The sequence below is a fragment of the Papaver somniferum genome, chromosome 2, assembly GCF_003573695.1.
Source record: "Papaver somniferum cultivar HN1 chromosome 2, ASM357369v1, whole genome shotgun sequence".
Classification (NCBI taxonomy): domain Eukaryota; kingdom Viridiplantae; phylum Streptophyta; class Magnoliopsida; order Ranunculales; family Papaveraceae; genus Papaver; species Papaver somniferum.
Genome location: NC_039359.1, coordinates 38,300,338 through 38,322,719, shown reverse-complemented (window position 1 = coordinate 38,322,719; position 22,382 = coordinate 38,300,338). Strand labels below are relative to the sequence as shown.

The 22,382-nt window shown below is 36.9% G+C and overlaps 1 long non-coding RNA gene and 2 pseudogenes across 9 annotated transcripts; all 3 read right to left on the bottom strand.

Annotated features, from left to right (window-relative positions):
- On the bottom strand, nt 1-12,476 carry LOC113350855 (annotated as a pseudogene).
- Nucleotides 1,659-1,761, bottom strand: LOC113354895 (annotated as a pseudogene).
- Nucleotides 12,477-17,337: 4,861 nt separating the features above from the next.
- On the bottom strand, nt 17,338-21,881 carry LOC113347399. 9 transcript variants are annotated; one of them, XR_003358972.1, is made up of 11 exons: nt 21,669-21,881; nt 20,904-21,038; nt 20,542-20,785; nt 20,137-20,428; nt 19,181-19,461; nt 18,950-18,996; nt 18,665-18,812; nt 18,357-18,416; nt 17,909-17,984; nt 17,703-17,811; nt 17,338-17,562 (listed from the first exon to the last, which is right to left on the bottom strand). It is a non-coding gene; the product is annotated as an uncharacterized LOC113347399 (long non-coding RNA). The 9 variants fall into 9 exon arrangements; XR_003358967.1 differs by having other exon boundaries at nt 17,909-18,416; XR_003358970.1 differs by having other exon boundaries at nt 17,703-17,984.
- Nucleotides 21,882-22,382: the final 501 nt, after the last annotated feature.

Genomic DNA, 22,382 nt, shown 5'->3' with positions numbered 1-22,382 from the left:
TTAATCTGATGTCCAGCTTTGCTCAATGAATTCGCATACTTTTCTGTTGTAGTCCCGCTTGTTATCACTAAACATTCTTGCAGCTTCAGAATTAGCAGGAGAATTTGGGTTCGGGTCATATTAATTAGAATATATCACAACAATGAGTATCAAATTTCAGCATCATAAATTTTTTCTAAAACTGGAAAGTAAAATTACAAGCTACACACTGCTAACCAGAACGTTTATGTTATATGTTAAAGTTATTCTCTGAGCAAGATATGACCAGGAAGAAAGAAAAAAACATCAAATTACCTGGATAAAATTTAGAATAGAAGCTACATCATAAATAGCTAGGACTCCACGGGTTCTATAAGATATCCAAGCAAATACTTACATCCGCATAGTCTGGCACAACCGGACAAATGAATACGTTAGGAATGTGACAAAGTAACCCATCAGTTAGCAACAAATCCAAATTGACTTGTCATGCAAGGCTGTAACCATACTAAATCCATTTTCGACCAATTGAGAGAAAAAAGCAGATAAATTTTCACAGTTCAATGGAACACCCGTGAAACAAACCGAACTATTGGGGGCTTATTTGGATAGTCCTCCGAAAACTGCAGAGACAACTTAAAGGTACCTAAAGGATTTAAAACAATAATATAATTTTACTGTTATAAATAGAAGCACTGCAAAACAAATGGCAGATAAACCAACTCCCCAATGAAACATTTCTATATAAAAAGTAAGCAGTCCAATTTCAAAAGGTTTTGGATGGAGATCAGTCATAACAGTCAAAAGATGATATAAATAAGTATACCAGGGATATGTAAGTAAAATAATGGATGAACGATCTGCAAGACAAACTAATACTCCATATTCTTGATATGGAATTTAGCAACAAACTCACCTCCATCCCAAGGAGTATCATCTGGGCTGCAAATAAAACCAATTGAAGTTGTAAGAGTGATTTTTTCAAAACTCTGTCCAAATAGAATCAGCAGAGACAAAAGTCCACAAGCAAAAGAGAAGGTGGTTCCATCCTTTCCTTACGAAAATATAACAACATCCCATAGCATTATGTTATTGTCTTGTGGCGCACCGCTGATGCTTGCTGTAGGATCCTGTTGCAATCTCTTGAAATCCCACATCAACCTCTTCCTTGAAGGGTCGACATCCTCACAGCCTAAGAATAACCAAATAAGAAGCCAATAATATAATCAGTAAAATTCTCCGACACCAACAACCTGATTAAAAATTGATCCTGACTTTTTCCATGTATCAAAATTATGTGAACCTAAAGAAAAAAGCTGCTCAGGAAGTTTAAGTAAGAAAGTGCACATACTGAAAATATTCTCACATGTCATACTTGCTTCTAAAATTCTAATTTATAACAAATTTAGGTCAAAGCCTGAACAGGAAGAGCTCTTGGCTATCTCGAACTCATAAGATGACAATCCCATCAAGTTTATGTCCTTTCGATAAATATTGAGCTCTCATCATTGCACATTGCTTACGATAGATAATGATAAAAGAATCACCAGAGGTGAATTGTAGGGTGCAACTTTTGAAACACCAACACACAACAGAAATGACAATCTATGTTATCATAATGAATTCACGGCACCTGTCATTTTCATCAGCTGATCTTAATCGCTGAGTTATATTATATGTTGCTCAGGTAACCGCTCAGATCAACATTGTGCTGGTCAGCACCACGTTGACATCACATCAAGTATATTTACTTTCGTTAATATTGACCTCTCATCATTGCAACACAACCACCAAACATACTTTTAACAAATATTCACTCAGGGTACTTTTCTCATCATTTTGAAGAAAAATAACAAATACTGTTATAACAAATATAACAGTATCCTCTGTCGTATTGTAACATATCACTACATCTCTCTGCGGAGAAAAACTTTTTACAAGCTAAAGGAATAGCTGCGAATTTGCACGCTATCATGGACCCTGATGAAAACATACAACCCGAGACATGTTTAAGACGAATCCCTAATATTAGACGCCCAAAAGTAAATCTAACACACTGAAATATGATGGAGAAGTCTTTACTTACCCATGGGAATGATCAAAAGCATGAATCGGAATGATCCATTAATGCCAATGCATACTTGTCCATATCGATGTCCTGTATCAACAATCCCATTAAACAATTTTTTTCAAAACTGTAACAAAAAATGCATCAAAATCACACTTTATTTCTATTTATATTAGCATCGAGACTCACAGAGGCCGATCATCCTCATCACGAGATTTTTCTATTCAACTTCCAACCAATCAGAAAACATACGAAAAATGGTGAATATGCCAACCACGAAACAGTAGGAGAGCGGTGAACTAAAGATTGCTATAACTGATGCAACTCAAAAACCCCATTTTTAAAAAAATTGTAACAACATATACTTCCAACACAAGAACCCTAATCTAGTAACAAAGAAAACCCCATATTTATCCAATAGAAAAGGCATCATATTTACTAAATCAGCTGAAGTAATGATCTTACAAAGCAAACCACAGATTAAACCTAGCTTGATTAAACAAGAGCATGTTGTTAACCTTATCCTTTTGCTTTCCTTTGCTCCAATTCTGTACAAATCACAAGACAAAACAACTCATTATAAAGTAAAGAACTTAAATTCAACATAAAAGAATAAACCAAATATAGAGTTAATCATGAACTGATCTTCTTCTTTTGTTCACCACCACCAGATTTAGCTGGATTTGAAGATGTGGTGGAGCTTTCTACTTCTTTGATGGCTAAATGAAAAGAGAATAACACAATCAATAAAAGAAAACTAAGAAAACAAACATATAAATAAACAAAAATAAGCAAATGTACAAACTGGCAATGAATCAAAAAAGAGAGTTGATATGAAATCAAAGCTTTTAAGTTTACAAACTTCAAAAATAATTTCTTCCGAAATTCAATTAAACTTGGATAAGTTAATCGATTGAACTAAAACGATAAAGAGAGATGATATTTATCTTTTGATTAAGTTGCTACAGATGAATCTTTGATTTTAGTTGTTGTTGATCTTCATCGCCTCTTTTTCACCGATTCAGGACAAACTTTCAAGAGATGATGTTCTTATAATAGAGGAAAAGAGGAGGCAAACCCTAATAAGATTCAGTAGATTCAAAAACAGGTTGATACAGAAAAGATTAAGAGAATCAAAGTGTGTGTTGAGAGAGAGAAGTGAAGGAATAGGGTGCAGACGATAGGGATAAGGTTTGGTTTATTTTCCTCTTTCCGTAGAAAATTCTAACCCTCTCAGTGGTTCTTCAATCTAGGAGTTTTTACAAAAATGCCCTTATAGAAAACTACTGTGAATGGAACAAGTTTAATTTTTTCGAATTTTTTCCCGATAAAACAACTGTGAGTCACGGCAATATGCTTAACTACAACCCAATAACAGTGGTTTTACTAAAGCCCAGGAAGTGGTTTAAAACCCATTTTCCACTAGTGCTAAAATCAAGGATGGACCGAAAATGCAACCACATCCATCCGTCCCAAGAATGCAATGGAGTTTTATAAATTTTGGAATCCATTGGAGAGACACTGCAGACGAAAGCATGGATCCGGACGAGCAACAGAAAACAAAAGAAGTTCAATATCTATTTTCATGCGGACGGAGTTTCTAGAGTTTGTACAAAATAAAGATTCCTTATTGCTCCATGAAACAGATGACTGGGCGCGACTATGCCACCTCGGGCCCGCAACATCCCTCCTGTGTTCTTCCTGAATTTTACTGTCAAGCTGTTTTCACCTCCCTAATGAGCTCAAAACGTAAATATTCCCACGTAGGGAGATAGGAAATTCTTTTCCGTTCAGAATGGAGGGGAGGATCGTCAAAATACGAGTTCATACGAGAATTCTACAACGATTCTAGTAAAGGCTCTAATTAGGGTTTTGGCATGCCAAACCCTAATTCGGACAAAGTTTCCGTCATCCCATGAAACTGAAGCTGGTCGTCATCCTTCCACGGAACTGAAGCCAGTCGTTATCCTTCCAAGGAACTCAAGCTAGCTCCACTCCAAGCCGAGAAACGCAAGCAGCTCCATTTCAAGACGACCAATGCTGACGGCTCCCATTCCAAGCCGACCAATGCCTGCGGCTCCCATTCCAAGCCGACCAATGTCTGCGGCTCCCATTCCAAGCCGACCAAAGCCTGCGGCTCCCATTCCAAGCCGGCCAATGCCTGCGGCTCCCATTCCAAGCCGACCAACACCAGCGGCTCCGCTCAAGCCGCACCAACACCGAAAACTCGCTAATCCAGCACCTCCGCGTTCCCTAGCCCGGCCAAGATGACGCATGACCAAGCCAAGCCGACAGTCTGCATCTCAACCAGCAACCTCCTCTACCATTTCAAGGTCTAGCCAGCAACACCACGAGTAGAATTTGCGCAAGGCCGCCAACACAAGAATCACGAATTCTCCTTACTTCTCGAAAAAGGTTAGCCGGGTCTTCCTGACCATCTTTTCATGACTTGCCATTTCGATTTTGTCTTGGCCTGTCACCATCTTATGCTTACCTCGCAGCAATGATCCTGTTCCGAGCTAAGCAGGGGACTTAATGTTGATGGTGGTTTTTAGCTTAGGGTTAAAATCGTAAAACCTTATATCTGACATGACGTCACTACAACCACTAGCGCATTTATTGAATCATTCAACATACCGACGTAAGAATTACCAGGGTACCTTTTTTTTATATACATGTGTCATGTTCCACGGCAGAACCCTAAGTATTGACCGACATCATCTTCGTACATACAAAACCCTAATTCTCATGCTACCGCGCCAAGGAATGCCAACCATGCCAGCCGCACCACTGTGCCAATGGCAAACCATGCCAGCCACATCTTCGGCCAAGGCATGCCAACCATGCCAGCCGCACCACTATACCAATGGCAAACCATGCCAGCCACATCTCCGCGCCAAGGCCTGCCAACCATGCCAGCCGCACCACTGTTCCAATGGAAAACCATGCTAGCCACATCTCCGCGCCAAGGCATGCCAACCATGCCAGCCGCACCACTGTGCCAATGGAAAACCATGCCAGCCACATCTCTGCGCCAAGGCATGCCAACCATGCCATCCGCACCGCTGTGCTAATGGAAAACCATGCCAGCCATATCTCCGCGCCAAGGCATGCCAACCATGCCATCCACATCTTCGCGCCAAGGCATGCAAACCATGCCATCCGCACCACTGTGCCAATAGCAAACCATGCCAGCCACATCTCCACGCCAAGGCATGCCAGCATCTCCACTGTGCCAATGGTAAACCATGCCATCCACGTCTACCGCGCCAAGGCATGCCAACCATGCTAGCCGCACCATGCGCCAATGACATGCCAAACCCTTGGCCCCACCATGCCAAGCCAACCGCAGCTTGCCTTGGCCCCAACCATGCTAGCCGCACCATGCGCCAATGGCATGCCAAACCCTTGGCCCCACCATGCCAAGCCAACCGCGCCTTGCCTTGGCTCCAACCATGCTAGCCGCACCATGCGCCAATGGCATTCCAAACCCTTGGCCCCACCATGCCAATCCAACCGCACCTTGCCTTGTCCCCAAGCATGCTAGCCGCACCATGCGCCAATGGCATGCCAAACCCTTGGCCCCACCATGCCAAGCCAACCGCACCTGCCTTGGCCCACCATGCCAAGCCGTCCGTACCAAACCCTTCTCCCCACGATGCCAAGCCATTCATGCCATTGGCCTTGGCCCCACCATGCCGGCCTTCCCTATGGGGTTACCAAAACGAAGGCGTGCGACTATCAACGGCCACCCTTCCATCCTGGATGCAAATCATATCCGTCCAAGGTCGCCAAATAACGCATGGTAACCTTTGGCCCAAAACCCTAGTTTTGGCCACGCCAAACCGCGCCAAGGCATGCCATGCCATATGTGCCAGTGGCATGCCAACCACCTTACCGCGCCACACCATGCCGTACTTCCCTATGCGACTACCAAAACGAAGGCGTGCGACGATCAACGACCACCTTTCCATCCTAGATGAAAATCCTAGCCGTCCAAGGTCGCCAAATAACGCATGGTAACCTTTGGCCAAAACCCTAGTTTTGGCCACGCCAAACCGTGCCAAGGCATGCCATGCCACATGTGCCAATGGCATTCCAACCACCTTGTCGCGCCATATCATGCCGGCCTTCCCCATGCGGCTACCAAAAGGAAGGCGTGCGACGATCAACGGCTATCCTTCCATCCTAGATGCAAATCCTAGCCGTCCAAGGTCACCAAACAACGCATGGTAACCTTTGCCCAAAACCCTAGTTTTGGCCACGCCAAACCGCGCCAAGGCATGCCATGCCACATGTGCCAATGGCATGCCAACCACCTTGCCGCGCCATACCATGTCGGCCTTCCCTATGCGGCTACCAAAATGAAGGCCTGCAACAATCAACGGCCAATTTTTCATCTAAGATGTAGATCTTAGCCGTCCAAGGTTACCAGCTAACGCATGGCAACCTTTGGCCCTAGTTTGGTCGCGCCTAAACAAAGCCAAAACCCTAACTTTTGGCCGCGCCTAAATTGGGCCATATTAAAGCCATATTGATCATACTTTCATGCCACTGGATACCAAACGAAAGGTTGCAATAATCAACGGCTACCTTCCTCTTAAGATACAAAATCTCGACCGTTGAAGGTCACCACCGAGCCGGAAAGTCTCCCAAGCTCAACTTTCCAGACAACAACAACATGCTACATGTTTTCCACGAAAATACTCGAGACATCAACACATGTCACAAACTGGGGGATGCTCATTGGGTATTGGTTTGGTGGTTTACAGCGTGTGGCGTACACTACGCTCGTTATTAGAAAGTGTCATAAGGATGAGGCGGTTAGTAAATACAGAGAGTAATGGTGAAACACTTTCTTTTGTAGAACATCAATTCCAAGCGTTAACAGTTACCACCTCCTCCTATTTACTCACCCTTTTCCATTTCTTAATGAGAGCAGAGTACGTTTCACTTCGACTTGTATAAATAGGCATTACCTATTTCCACCGAACAACAAGTTCTGGTCAGGAGCATACAACACTCAGAAAATGTTTGCTAGCTTTCCCATCTGTTAGATTCCCACTTTCTGATACAAGTCACAAAACAACTACTCTTCCAGAATCAACTATTCTGGTCTCAATACTCTCTTCGTTTCCCTCCCCAAAACCAACCCTTCTCCTCCACTTTGTGACCGAAGCAAGTCTGGAACGACCATTTCTTGGTTTAGGCCGGACTTGTACAAATTGATCTCTCGAATCTAAAGTACTCCCTTGTAGTACATTGTTTAGGGTTTAGATTTGTTTCTCACCCACATCATACGAAATTAACGAAACCATCATACTCTGTTTTCACCCTCAAATAGTAAGGTAGTAGTGAATGAAGGTATTTGAGATGAGAGTTCTTGTCTCTTTCTGAAAATACGAGGGTACCTATAAGTCCTATACCGAAAGTGATTGTCTATGGACCGAGTCGAGACAATACAACAAATCGGTTCACACTTCGTGTGATCGTTTATGGATACGAGATCGAGACAATACAACAACAAGATAACTTGTGTGATTGACTATGGATACAAGATCGAGATAATACAACAATGAAGTATGATACTTGATTATAGGTTCGGACTTAACTAAACTCTATAGGATCACTATCAAGTATATCGGAGTTAACGTTTGTGTAATTTACTTTAAATTATATAAACAAATATAATTACGAAAAATAAAAGTAAATCACACAACAAGATTTTGTTAAAGAGGAAATTGCAAATGCAGAAAAACTCCGGGACCTAGTCCAGAAATGAATACTCTCAGAATTAAGCCGCTATACAAAATCTACACCAACTTCGTATAGTTGAGACCAAGCAGCTACCCCTAGTTCGCTTAGTTTCCTTAGTATCCCTACGCTTCCAACTTCAATGAGTGCACGCACTGGAACAATTCCTTTGGATCGTATTCCAAACAATAAAGGAACTACAAATCTGTTTGGTAACAAATCTTTCGATTCTTTCAAGATAAAGATATCTCAAGTCATACGCAAAGGCTCTTCCATTTAAAATAATAAACACCTTTGCCTTGTTAGATGAATTTATCCAATAACTACCAAAGTAGTCAAGTTTAGATTCACACTCAATCAAAATAAATCTCAAAGAGATATATTGAGAATGTCGATCTCACGTAACTAATCAATCGAATAAATATGATTCTAGTTGGATCCCAGCCGATCAAGGTTTGTGCACACACAAAGATATGAGAACTAAATAAGAAATATTATTCGTCTTCAAATCTTCTTTAATCTTCAACCTGTACAACACCACTTGAATCTCTTGTGATCAATCACACAAAGAACGGAGTCTGTTAACAATGGATTATCACAAGATATCTTTAGATCTACAAAAAGTTCTAGAGATCATGTCGATACTTCGATCTAGTTTGAGTGAATCTTATATCAGAAGAGAAGATTCTCAAGAATAAATAAACTAGGTGCAACCAAAGTTTTAGCAACCGTTAGTCAATCAAGTCAATTGAAAACTAATAACACTGCAATTATCTAGTTTCCCACCAACGGTACTCGTTGAGCTTCTTGATCCCCACAAAAGTCTTTAAACGAGCGGTCGTAAGAGATTTTACCTAATTATGATACTTTCCTCTCCGAATAGACGGCTTCACCAGAAACAACACGACTAAAGTTTTCCTGGCTCTTAAGATAGTTTGCTAAAATGAAAACTTAGGTATTTATAGACCAAGGATGTTTGGACACCAGGGAATTTCCAAAACCGAAGATATTCTCAAGATATGCAATGAATAACAAAATTCGGTTTTCCTAATTCCAATAAATGCTTGTCCAAAATTTTCGAAATCTCTCAATAGGAAATATCCAATTAGTAAATGCACATTATTAATTTTTATTCTCTAGAGATATGCATTTAATTGCTGGTAATTAAAGCATATAAAACCAAAAACCTTAATTAAAAGATTCTCAATTTATTTCGGCATACTGAGTACTAAGGAATATATTTAAACAATAAATGATAAGAGTTACTGTACGTGTTCAAATTATGTTGACATTGTTTCATTGTAAATCCTTATTCATATTTACATGGATTTACATTCTTGGAATCGATTATACCACACTTCCAAACAAGTTTAGAATTGGTTCACCTGTATTCCAAGATTACTATGTGATTGATAAAATATCAAATCACATACATGGTTTTAATCGGTTCTACCAGTCACTAGGATCAGTATACCTCAATATGGAAATACTTGTGATCGGTCACAAAGTTATCAGGATCAGTTACATCAATTACCAGGATCGGTTACCATATTCTAATGGTATTGCTTGTGATCATCCCCACCAGTTACCAGGATCGGTTACACCAACTACCAGGATCAGTTACACCAATTACCAGGACCGGTTACCAATTACAAGGATCGATTACACAACACTCTGTGATCGGTCACACCAATTACAAATATTGATCATACCATCTCATGGTGATTACTTAGGATCAGGTACACCAATTAATAAAAACTAGTCATGCCAAATCATAAGTCAGGCATTGTGATTAGTTATACCAAGATACATAACAGAGTTACGATCGGGTCTACCATATCACACATATTGGTAATCCAAAGATTTGCAATGAATAACCGTACCAATAAGCCTAACGATTTCCTTTTCGATTCATAAAACAAGTTCATGAATGTACTTCCTTTAAACAAATGTAAAACATTGTTTCCTAGGATGAAATCTTCACCATAACCCATTCACATAATCATAACAACATATACAAGATTATGTCAATGTCATATCTACAAAGTTCAAAAGATAAGCGTTATACTTCGTAGTCTAATTCCCTAATACTATGATCATACAAATATGACCATGTCACATCACTAGATTATTATACAATATGTACAGTATATACAGTTTCACAGTTATGTTTTCAATATAGCACGACTTGAAATATACATTAGGGATGAAACAGTCCAAGTCAATACTACTAACTTTAAGAGGGAGGATGATGTTGTCGTTGTAGTTTGCTTCTTCTTAACATTCTTCAAGTCTTCGGAGTAATACTTGTATGTCTCAACATTCCTAGACTTTCTAGTCTAACCTAAACGAAGTTGACTCTAGTATATAATCAAGCGACTTTAGATGAGTTTTGACATATTAAAATATGACAACCAAACTTGACATACCAACGCTTGTTGAGTTCAACGACCTATGCCCTAATAATCTCCCCCTTTGTCAATTTTAGTGAGAAAACTCTTATTACATATGGATAAGCAAATTACATGATAATTCATTTCACATATGCTTGATTCCAAGTTTCAACAACACAATAACCTACATATATTCAATCAATAAACGACGTTGTTGACATTTGAATAACAAAAGCTTATACTCTCCATAAAGGTGAGCTACGTAAATATTCAATCCAAACATCTTTGTTATTCCCCTTTTGTAGTCAGAATTACTACACAACAATATGATATGTTTCTCCCCCTTAGTCAATGCTTTACTCTTTCGTTAGATATAACGTTTAAGCACAATTGTCCTTTCATTAGTGATTACAAATCACTTGTTTACTCCATATATTTCTCCCCCTTTTTGTCACAAAATGACAAAGGTTCGAGCAAATAAGGACAAACGGAAAGGATTTTACAAATCTAAAAGACTTGTAAACAACCTATAAGAGTTAATCACGAAGGATTTTACAATAAGGATAACCAATATTAAAACCAAAACTACAAGTAATTTAGTTTTAATATGTTATAAAAAAAATGCCTGAAGAAATTTTCCCTAATAGTTTAACAAATCGACTAAGAAACTTAATTCCCTGGTTAAACCGATTGCAAACATACAATCTTTTATTCCGATAAGACCAAAATAAGTATCAGAATTAACTTTATTTCTCTCATCAGGCTCTAATTATTTAGACAATAACTTAGACCTTTATCTTTAGACAAGACAAACACTAGGTTAGTCAATTATTTTTTCTTGTCAAGGCATTCTGTTAGACTTGAATAACTGAATCCTACAATTTGATAAGTGTAACTAAGATCATAATTAACTTAGTTTCTCTTATCCGGAATCGATTTGGACTAATCAAATGATCTCGTATTTCGTTAAGCTATAAACAATACATACAAACCAAAATAAATTGATTTGCACAATTATTTTCTTAACCGGAAGCAATTGAAACAAACGTAGACATTATAGCACCGCAATTGCACCGAATTTCGTTAAGCAAAAACACTTGCTACCCAACAATAAAGAAGATACCAAGCAATAAGTCAAATAAATTGACACAATTTTTCTTAAACAGAAACAATTGAATCATAAATATACATACATACATACATACATACACAATAATGGAACATATCAATTGTATCGAAATGTGGTTAAGCAAAAGAAAAATATATGCAATATAAACAGGCTTTTCTTAAATATGAAAACAATATAACTAACAAATTCGTTACCTCAGATTCCGCTGCCTCTTCTCCCCAGAAAGATATATCATTAAGCGCAAGTTCAAGTAAGAACTCTCCCCCAGTATGTTTTCATCCTCTCGCAAGAATAAAAGAACAACAACAAAACTAACGTTTATCAGAGAAAGGTTGAAACGGCTTTAACTAATGCGTGCCAATAGCAAAAGTTGAAAACCCGAAACACAAATATTATGCTAAACATAACTCATGTTAAACATAAATTGATTCAACATATTGTGACTTTTCACATATTAGTTTCAATCGGAACACCTTATGATCCTTTGATAAAGCCTACCAACATGGTCTAGAACTTAATCCCACTAAATCAAAAAGCCACACAAACCATAAGTATTACATCATATGAGATCGAATATTAAGGTTAATGAAAACCGAAATCAGACATCCCATAAACTGAATACACATAGCAAAGATATAAACATTCATTCACAAGCTATGTAATCGGTAACTATCACAAGAAAAATTATAAAGAAATAATTTTAATTATAAATAATGATAGTTTTATTCAAAATAGACCTTATACAATAATTGAACCAAATCAAACATTGATGTCTATTTTTCTGATAAGAATCTAATCTTATTCCATGAGCAACTTAATCCTTCATATCACTAGAGAAAGGAAGGTTATTACTTTCAGACTTGAGCTTGTGAATTTCTTCAAGAAGATAACCTTGTTGCTTGACCAGAATTTCTTGCAGTTGATATTTTTTCGTGAAGGACTCTGCAAGTACATGTAATTCTATCTTTGATTGAGCACATAATTGTGTCAAAATCTCAATACACTGATCTTTCTTCAGCATATTCTCTCTGTCCTTATTACTAAGCCAAACTCTCTTTTTGATCTTCCTATTAGGCTTCTTAGCATCAAGAAATGGTACAGATTTATTCTTAAAGAAATCTTTCAGATCAAGCACCTTTGCAAGAGAAGACATCGTTCGGACAAGGAATGACCAGAGAATGAGAAAGGTCATTTTATATTTGTCATACTACCGAAAATATAAGATTCCTATAAATACGAAAATCTTTAAAATATATTTTCAATTACTAGATTTTATTCCCATAATCTACACATAATGTCCCTTGATTTTTGCTTCCTCACACACACAATTGGCACACAGGGTGAGGATGCAATTCTAATACCAATTAGGTAGTATTAGTATTAGATTTTCTCTCATTATGGGATTTAGAACAATCAGGGTGTTCTTGATCTAGTATCGTATGATTTAAAAATCTTCTCTTGTTACCTCGAATCAACAAAGTTTCTTGAGATTGGTTGGAGTTGCATAAGCACTTCTTAGAAATTCTTGTTCTTGAGACAGTTTCACACTTTGTATTAATTTTCCCTTTACCATCAGATGATTTTTCAACATCGGAAGATATGTTCATTCTTAAAATGGTTAAATCACTAATGGAGAAAGAGGGAATCAAATTAACAACTAGTGCAGTATTAGCTATTTTATGTTCTTCAGAATCATATGAACCAGAGGTTTCGTCTAGAGTTACAGCTAATGCCTTGCTTCCGGTAAATTTTCTAAGATTAGGACAGTCTTTAGCATATGACCAAAACCTTTACACTTAAAGCACTGAGGCTGATATTCATCATTTTTTTCTTGATCCTTTTTGTTCTTGAAAAAAACTCGATCATGGGGTCGAGAAGATCGATGAACATATTTTATAAATCTCTTATTTCTCTTCTTTAAGAGATATCGAAACTATCTAGTGATTAATGATAATGACTGTTCAATATCATCATCAGAATCTTCTACAATCAGTTCACTAGAATCATCCAGCAATCTATTTTTCTCCATATGAGATTTTGGAAGTTTTTCATCATTAAAAGCGATTCCTTTAGCTTGAATAGATTGTGATTCATGATCAAAGATCTTTAACTTTCCATCAAGTGTGCTTCATGAAAGAGTTGAAAGATCATTTGCTTCTATGATTCCATGCTTCTTAGATTCGTATCTAGATGGCAACGATCTGAGAATTTTGCACACTATATCTTTTTTAGAAATAGTGTTTCCAAGAGAGAAAGAAGCATTAACTATCTCAGAGAGTTTAATACGAAACTCTTCAAAGGTGTTGTTGTCATCCATTCGAAGGTTTTCCCAATCAGAAGTGAGAGTTTGAAGTCTAGCTTCCTTTTCTGATGAGTTTCCTTCGAATACGATCTGAAGATTATTCCAAGCTTCCTGTGAAGTTTGGCATGTGAATACATGATGTTGTAGATCACGGCTTATAACATGCATAATGGCATTCAAACCATCTGAATTTTGCTTTGCAAAATCCTTTTCTTCGCCTGAATAATCCACTAAGCGTTTAAACTCAGTTTCTGAACCTTCTATTTTCGGGAGATTATAGCCATCAACGACTAATAGCCAAGTATTAAAGTCTCGTGATTGAAGAAAAGATCTCATAGCAGATTTCCACGAAAAATAGTTTGTTCCGTCAAATCTTGGCGGTACATTAACTGAAATCGATTCATGTGAACTCGAGTTCATATCTTATAGGTTGGATCGCACCAGACATAAATTGTTAGATATTTTCGTGTTTGCCTGCTCTGATACCAATTTAAAAGACGAGGGTACCCAAATACACCACAATCTTTTATTTATCCACCTATAAGTCCTCTACCAAAAGTGATTGTCTATGCACTGAGTCGAGACAATACAACAAATCGGTTCACACTTCATGTGATCGTCTATGGATACGAGATCGAGACAATACGACAACAAGATAAATTGTATGATTGACTATGGATACAAGATCGAGACAATACAACAACGAAGTATGATACTTGATAATAGGTTCGGACTTACCAAACTCTATAGGATCACTATCAAGTATATCGGAGTTAACATTTTTGTAATTTACTTTAAATTATATAAACAAATATAATTACGGAGAAAAAAAGTAAATCACACAAAAATATTTTATTAAGAGGAAACTGCAAATGCAGAAAAACCCCGGGACCTAGTCCGGAATTGAATACTCTCAGAATTAAGCCGTTATACAAAATCTACACCAACTTTGTATAGTTGAGACCAAGCAACTACCCCTAGTTCACTTAGTTTCCTCAGTATCCCTGCGCTTCCGACTTTAATGAGTGCACGCACTGGAACAATTCCTTTGGATCGTATTTGATGCATGTCGTGAGTGCAACAAATTAATAATCTTATTTTCACATAATTAACTGGTAATATAATGGAAGTAAGGATCGTTCCCGCGAAGAGCAGTGAGTTTTAGTTGTCAAAGTGTCACAAAGGGAGGTTTTGTTTTTAGATTGTGAACAAAGTAAATAATCAAAGGAAATAAAGTTGTATAGTAACTAATAGAGAGAGATATGATCGAGGAATCCTTCTTCGTTAATAAACCGTCAATGAGTTATTATAGTTTCCTACTCGTTGTTAATCATAGATTATCACCAACCGTAGAATAACAGCTAGATCAGTGTTATCCCCTAAATTCCTTATATCACTGGATACAGAAGTTCTCGCCTACCAGATTCTATTCAACGAACCACCAAGTAGTAGATCACTCAAAGTGTAATCCAATCAAATGCTTTATCTTTTGTGAATTTATAGGTTGATCCTACTAGTTAGACTCTTAGATGAAGGTCCACTTTTTAGTGTTGTTTATACACACAATCGCTCCACAGAATCCCTCTGTAAGGTTTTGTGTTCTCTACTTGTGTACAACTTATTCGACGATTACTTATCTCCTAACTCAATACTAGCAATAGATTGAATCAACAAACCAATTTATTTGGCCACCTAAACAATCAATCAATAAATCATAAATATTCAAATAGTATAATCAAACGATAATCATATGAAGAACTTCAAAGTAGATTAATATTATAACTCAAATCTTGTTTACAACATAGAATCCATCCTCAATCAATAGGTGTTTAGCTACTCATGGATGTAGAAACATCCATGATATACATATGAGAAAAGTAAGAGATAACGTTACGATTATAATCGCTCCGTATGATGTTTCTTCTCTCCAAACCCTAACAATTTTCGTGACCTAATGATATTATATGATTTCACATAACCTAATACCTTTTTATAGGTTTACATTGCTTGGTCTTCACGTATTTATTTTGGTTTAAGAACCCGACCCGAAATAATGAAATAACGAATCCAAACGTGCCCTTAGGTCTTCCAAAATGTGAATACACGTTTCCCATTTGCTAAGTGCGCGAACCCAGTCCGCAAACTTCAAAATCCATCAGAAATTTTCGGAATTAAGTCTGCGAACCCAGTCCGCAAACCCAGTTCGCGGACTTCACTGTCCTTGGTATTTGATAAAAACTGTTTTGGCCACAACTTCTTCATCCGAACTCGGAATGACCTCATTATTTTTGCATTATTTTTATCTTTCAATTCTCTTCAAGATGATGATGAGGAATCATTAATTTGAATGAGTTAAGATCGGTCTTTGGCCCTTCTTTTGATTATGTGTGTTTTGCTCCTTTTCGTCGCATTTCTTCCACTTCTCTTGGACTTGGACACTTGGATACTTGGAATAATTCTCTTCATATCTATTTTAAGCACTTTGTAGCTCCTTTGTGGATGATTCACCTAATAGAGGAAAGCAAGAGAAAACAAGAGTAATAATACGAAAATATGCAAGAATAATAGCTAAAACAGGTATGGAATGGACACTAAAATCATATGAATTATGCACTTATCAAATTCCTCACACTTAGCTTTTGCTAGTCCTTGAGAAAACTAAATAAAAGTAATCCTTAATACAACAACTCCATGTCGTGAGGATACGGTTACTCTTAGTATGAATAACAGGCCTTTAACCCCTAGGTGTCCCTAGTGGACGAGTTATAGTCTCGTGAGGGATTACAAGAGGTATACCCACAAAACCTACTCCAATTTCTCACCTTAGAAGAACCACTAAGGATAGACACAAATCAAAAAGCCAAATAATTAGCTTGCATAAGTTCATTAGATGCAAACATCCCACATACATTCCAATCATCACACATTAGCAATTACTTATGTGTGACATTCAACCTATTTGAAAAAATCTACTAAGATAGTCATTGTACTTGTTGCAACGTTTATCACAACACTCGCATACTGAAATCACATGGAAAGATAAGAGAATGGAAATAGAAAAGTGAAGTGTGCAAATGTTGACTTAAGTGAAAGATGTTACCCACAATACCTGTATGAATGTCGTCAAAGGATATATGTTTATAGCGCACTAGTTGAGAGAAGCACCCGTTTAACTCGACCACATGATTAGATACTCTAAGTGCATGTTCCTTTTCAGCAAGTATGTGATAGTTGCCTTGGATCCTGCACTCCACGCTTGCTTAGGCGACGGAGACAGGGACAACGTTTCACACATACTGTTATCAAAGTGTCAAGAACCTCATCAATAGTCTTTTTGACTTGCTATATAATGATGATATGGTTTTTGTTTTCATCGACTACGATTATCCGCGATTACGGACCTATCATTTATTAGTGTCGATAAATGAAGAGGAGCCTTATATATATATATACTAGGATATGACCCGTGCCTTAACGATCCGGGGTTCTGGTCATTCTAACAGTGTATTAAGATGTCGAAGGGATGGAATTTTTTATACAAAAATTCAGCAACATTAGGAAGGCATTTGATCGGCACGGGCTTTGAATTGTTGCTACCGTAGAAACTGATTTTTTAGTTATACTGGTTCAAGATATACACTCCTTCAATTCAATATGCATCTATGTCGACAATAGGAGCACAGATTTATGTGCCATTGGAATTGGGATAATATGCATCAAACGAATTTTTTCATTGTCAAATTTCATTTATGTGTCAATCCATCGTGGGGAAATGTGAATTTCAATCCATGTTTGGGCAAGGAAAGATGGATTGTTTCTAACCGTCGTACCTTTTTTGACTGCTTAAAAGAAAATTAAATTGCAATTGTTTAAAAAATCAAGCCAGGGAGTCCCAAATTCCTAGTAACTCAAAATCCTTGTGCATGAGCCAATTATCCTGTAAATGGAAAATAATGTGAACAATTAGAAAGAGCATTCCCTTAAACACAAATCCAAGTTTAAATTCACAAAATAAATGATTATAACCAAAATTATGTTGCCAGTAGAGAGAAAAATAGTCATTGTTTGAGGTTTTACCTAAGTTGGATTACGTATTGGGCGGCGGAGAGGCAAGTAGTTGTCTGTATTTCTTATCCAATTGGTAGTCCGTATTTACAATGACATATGCTTTTGGCAGATATACCCACTTCAATCAAAAGTAAAATTTTCGTAAAAACATATTTGATTACACATATGAACACCGATCACATTCAGTTAGAAATACAAAATTTTCACTTATGTACCATGCACGCATCAAAACAGAGCAGCAAATTACATAGTCAGCACATTCCTTGAAGATGGAGCTAGTATTGCGAACTACTGTAAATGCACATATGAGTGAATCAACATCTTATTCAGGAGACACAATAGTCCTTTAACGAAAATTCTATAATCAAGTAAACCAAAGCTGAATTCATTTTGAAAATAATTTGTTATAATTTCGAAACATGTACACCAAACTACTCTCATGCGCAACACAATTTCAGCGGATAAAGTATGGGCAATTTGATAGTTCGCCCACGCTCTACACCTTTTAAAGTTTGAGGCTTCCTTATTTTCTTGAACAATGGATTACAGGGTCGAAAAGAAATAAAAATTATTAATTGCAAGTATCCAAGAATTTTTTCTACAGTCCTTAATATTCTTCATAAATCCTACAGTACTGCTCTTACCCTACAGTACTTCTCTTACCTTTGCGTTCATTCGATTCGACCACCTCCTGATCTCTGCATCTAGAGTTTCTGATTATCGCTGCAATCAAAACTCAAGATTAGATCTTAAGATTAACATATTTACTTGTCAACGTTTATAGGAATTCTTAAGATTGTGAAAAGACTATTTAGTATTTACATTTCTCTCTTCTTGCTCTCTTTGGGCAAGAAGACACTGCACATTCTTTTCTATCAAAGCTTTTTTTTGGAAAGAGAACAGAAAGCATGAGAACATTTTAGTTTTGGTGAACCAACCCATACAACGTAAAAGGAAGAGTTTAGCCTTACCGCACACTCAACGCGCCTCTCTAACCTGGATTTGCTGCTTTGAACTGATTCAAATTTCAAGTCCTTGACATATTTTTCTAACATTTGATATGGCACAACGATATTAAAATAAAATGGGGAGCAGCCGAGCAGCAAAAGGAAATGAAAGCTACAAAATGAAAAGAAAAAAATGATAAGTAGTATTTGTGTACATTTCAATATGGTTTGAAGATTTAAATCACTACTACATATAATTATTCTTTTTCTCCTGGTTGGCATGTATGTAATTAAGATGTGTGAACTCACATTCTTGAGTCCTTCATTGCGGCTCTAAGTCTGGAGCTATGGTGTTCCTGCAATTCATAGATATCCATTAATAACACATTTTAACCATAAGAGATTGTTGATAAACGTATAAGATTTTAATTTCCACTCTACTCAGTAATTTACATAATGTTAAAACAGAGGCCTTAGTGTCATTCTAAGGAGAAGCAAATATTGCCAATTAGAGAGTTTAGGAGTTCGTAACCAACCCACATGTACAGAGACGTCACATTCCCCAAATCCTTGATGCTTACCATGTCTTCTATTAAGAGATTATTCGGCAGACCTCTATATATGTAGCAAATACTTGACTCTAATATGCCTTGTAATTCATTCAAATCAATAAGTTTTCTCAAAAAGTTGTGGGGGATGTATCCAGAATTAGTTAATGAAATTATCCACTTTACACTAATTGGTTCTCCAAGTTGCACATGAAAATAGCATTTGGGTACCACTGCATGTTCAATTTTTGGACCTTCATTTTATCATTAGACCTGGTGAAGGAAAACAGACCAACAACTCATTAGCAAAATTCAAATCAATAGATACAGTGAATCTAAAATTAGTTTTCCGTAACTGTTTCTTGTATTTGAAACAGATGCGACTAATTGTGCTCAGCAATACTAAGAGTACCATAACTTTAACGAATTAAAAAATCCAAATACCTACACCGAAACTCTTTGACTCCAAAGCATATTTTTGTTTCTATCATAGATCTCACCCAACTCATCTATTAACACTAACTGCTATATGTCAGACTAAACTGCTAACAGATATTTCTCTCTGCGCTAATCAAGAATTTAAGCTGATCCTACATAAAAATTTACCAAACATATATAGCCGAAATGACTATCTCGTCAGTGTTGTCACACATATCCTTATAATCTTATGCTATTTGATTAAAATCAAAATTTTCACCAGAGGTCGCTATCCCCCCTTGGAATGGAAATTTTGGTATAGGAAAGCTTCAGACTGTATCATTTCTATATGATCTGCTCTCTTCCATTAGTAAGCCAAGTAAAAAACTTATCGCTTATTTAAACTGCAGTTAAGGGACTCTTGTCGCTAGCCTACTACAATTCAACTATTTCCCGAGATAGACAGACAACCAATTGTACACCTAAAAAAACCATTTGCATAAATCCCCAGACATAATAATACTCAATTACCTAAGCATTGCTTCTACCATCTTGGTTATTGCACTGATCGCTTTTAATCGCTGTATAGATTATTGCAAGTCTTTGGTGCATGAAATAGATATAAAAGAAATGACTGACCATCACTTTCATCTTCGCTGTGAACTGATAATCTAGCAGGTAGATTACCAAACCCAATTTTGCTGCAAAAGTTCAGAGAGGTTTTTTCTGGTAGCTGGTGTGCGAACAAGGCTTATGGTTGAGATGGAGACGGTTTGGTGTTAGTAAAGTTTACCCGCCATATTAATGGTGTTAGGTAACGAAGCTGCATAAAAAAGATTGTGTTGTGAGAGTACTTCTCAACAATGTTATGTGTCTAATAAGTGTGAAGAGTAAATAAACATAATATTGTTGGTAGCTAATGCTGGGATTACACACCCAAGGCTTTGGAAAGTATGGAATGACAAAAAACATCAAATGTGCCAAGTTTGATCTCACTTTGTAGTTTTGACATCCGAAATGCACCTATTACAGGTCATGCATTCCTATATCCATTAAGCTCGGTAGAGAAAGCTATATCAAACAGCACACTTAAAACTCATATTCCATGAAGATTGGAATCAGCTACTATAGTTGTCGAAGTAGTTTGGCTAGCCGAGTCAACCTCTATCAGAGACAGACACTGAGAGGTAACCACAATCGAAAACGATGAAATAAGAAAACTAACTTCAACTTGACAATCACCACTAACTTCAAATCTAAGAAATCAAACTATGAAATTTCAAATTCAATATACTAACCTTAAAGAGAAATATATTTTAACCCACTCTGAACTTCACCGCGTAGAATTTAGTTTTCTTTGGGCATTCAACTTTAATGAAACGGAATTGCCATTTAAAATAATTTTTGCTTCTCGACTCATTTTTATTCTTTTTCTGTAAGCAAACAATTAGTATTTATAAGTAGAATCAATCTTTAATGACCGCACAAAAATTCTCTTACACTTTAGTTTACGCGACTCACGTGAGTTTTTCTAAAAAAGAAGGCGCGAGATTTATATATTTTACTAAAAGAAACTCTGATTATAATTTCTCTAAACACACTAATTTCTGGCTGACAATGTCTATGGGCTGTGTTTTTCAAAATGCCACAAAAAAATATGGACTGCGCAAAATTATAACATATCAGCAAGGGAAAAGCTTCTTAGAAGACATGTAGGATTTTACCAAACATCCTCATTCTCGTTTGCAGCTGCAGGAAAAAATGAGAGTAAAGACTTGATTCAAATGTTAGAAGCGGGAATCAATCCAATATGCATCAAAGAACAGATTAAAATGATACACATCAACAAATTCATAAGATTATCATTCAATATTATTTTTCTGGGATAGATGGTAGCTCTTTTGCCACTACACCAAAAAAAAATCTACAATTAAAGATCCAATATTAAAAAACTCAAGAAACCCAAGATCCAAATATACCAATAAGATAGTCTCTGAGTTATTTACCAATCCAATCAAACACAAATGTAAAGTGAAATTAATCTAGATTAAGATAGTAGTTACCTAGTTTCTTGAGAGAGAGTTTGCTGAAGAAAGAAACGGAGAAACCTAGGTAGATGACAACCTATCTCAAGATTTATGTAGTCTAATACTTTCAAGGGGTTCCCGTTTCGTAAGAAATTGATTATCAGGTATGAATCAAATGCTGCTAGTAATGGTTTTGGATCTGATATTTGCTTCTGTAACCGGCGAACAATGGGAGGAGAATTGGCGGAAGAAAATCCCCAAGGATTAATTGGATTTTGTAACCGAAGAGGCGTTTAAATGAGAGAAACGATCTCGGACGTCGGATTAGGGCGTAAAAAGGGGCCTCATTTTCAGCCACGATTTATCTTTCCATTCCAAGAAGAATAGTAGCCATCCATGCCTCAGAAAGGCACATTTACAACCATTAGATGGTTAAGAAACCATTTGTTTTTGTAAGATAGATATTTTTTTTTTCCGTTCATTCTTTATGAGTGTAAGACAATTGTCTTATGGGGCTTTTATATAAACTCAACCAATGATTACCTTGTTACAACATCCGCGACAGTATCAGGATCCCACCAAATCATTTTAGAGAAACATATAATGCAAAAAGAAAAAAAAAAGTGATTCAGTAATGATTAATAGCGAGGATGAATCTTTCAAACAACTACCATAGCTTAGTTTCGCATTCAATTATGAACGTATATATTTAAGGATTAAAATAAATGGAACTTAATCTATAACTTGAAG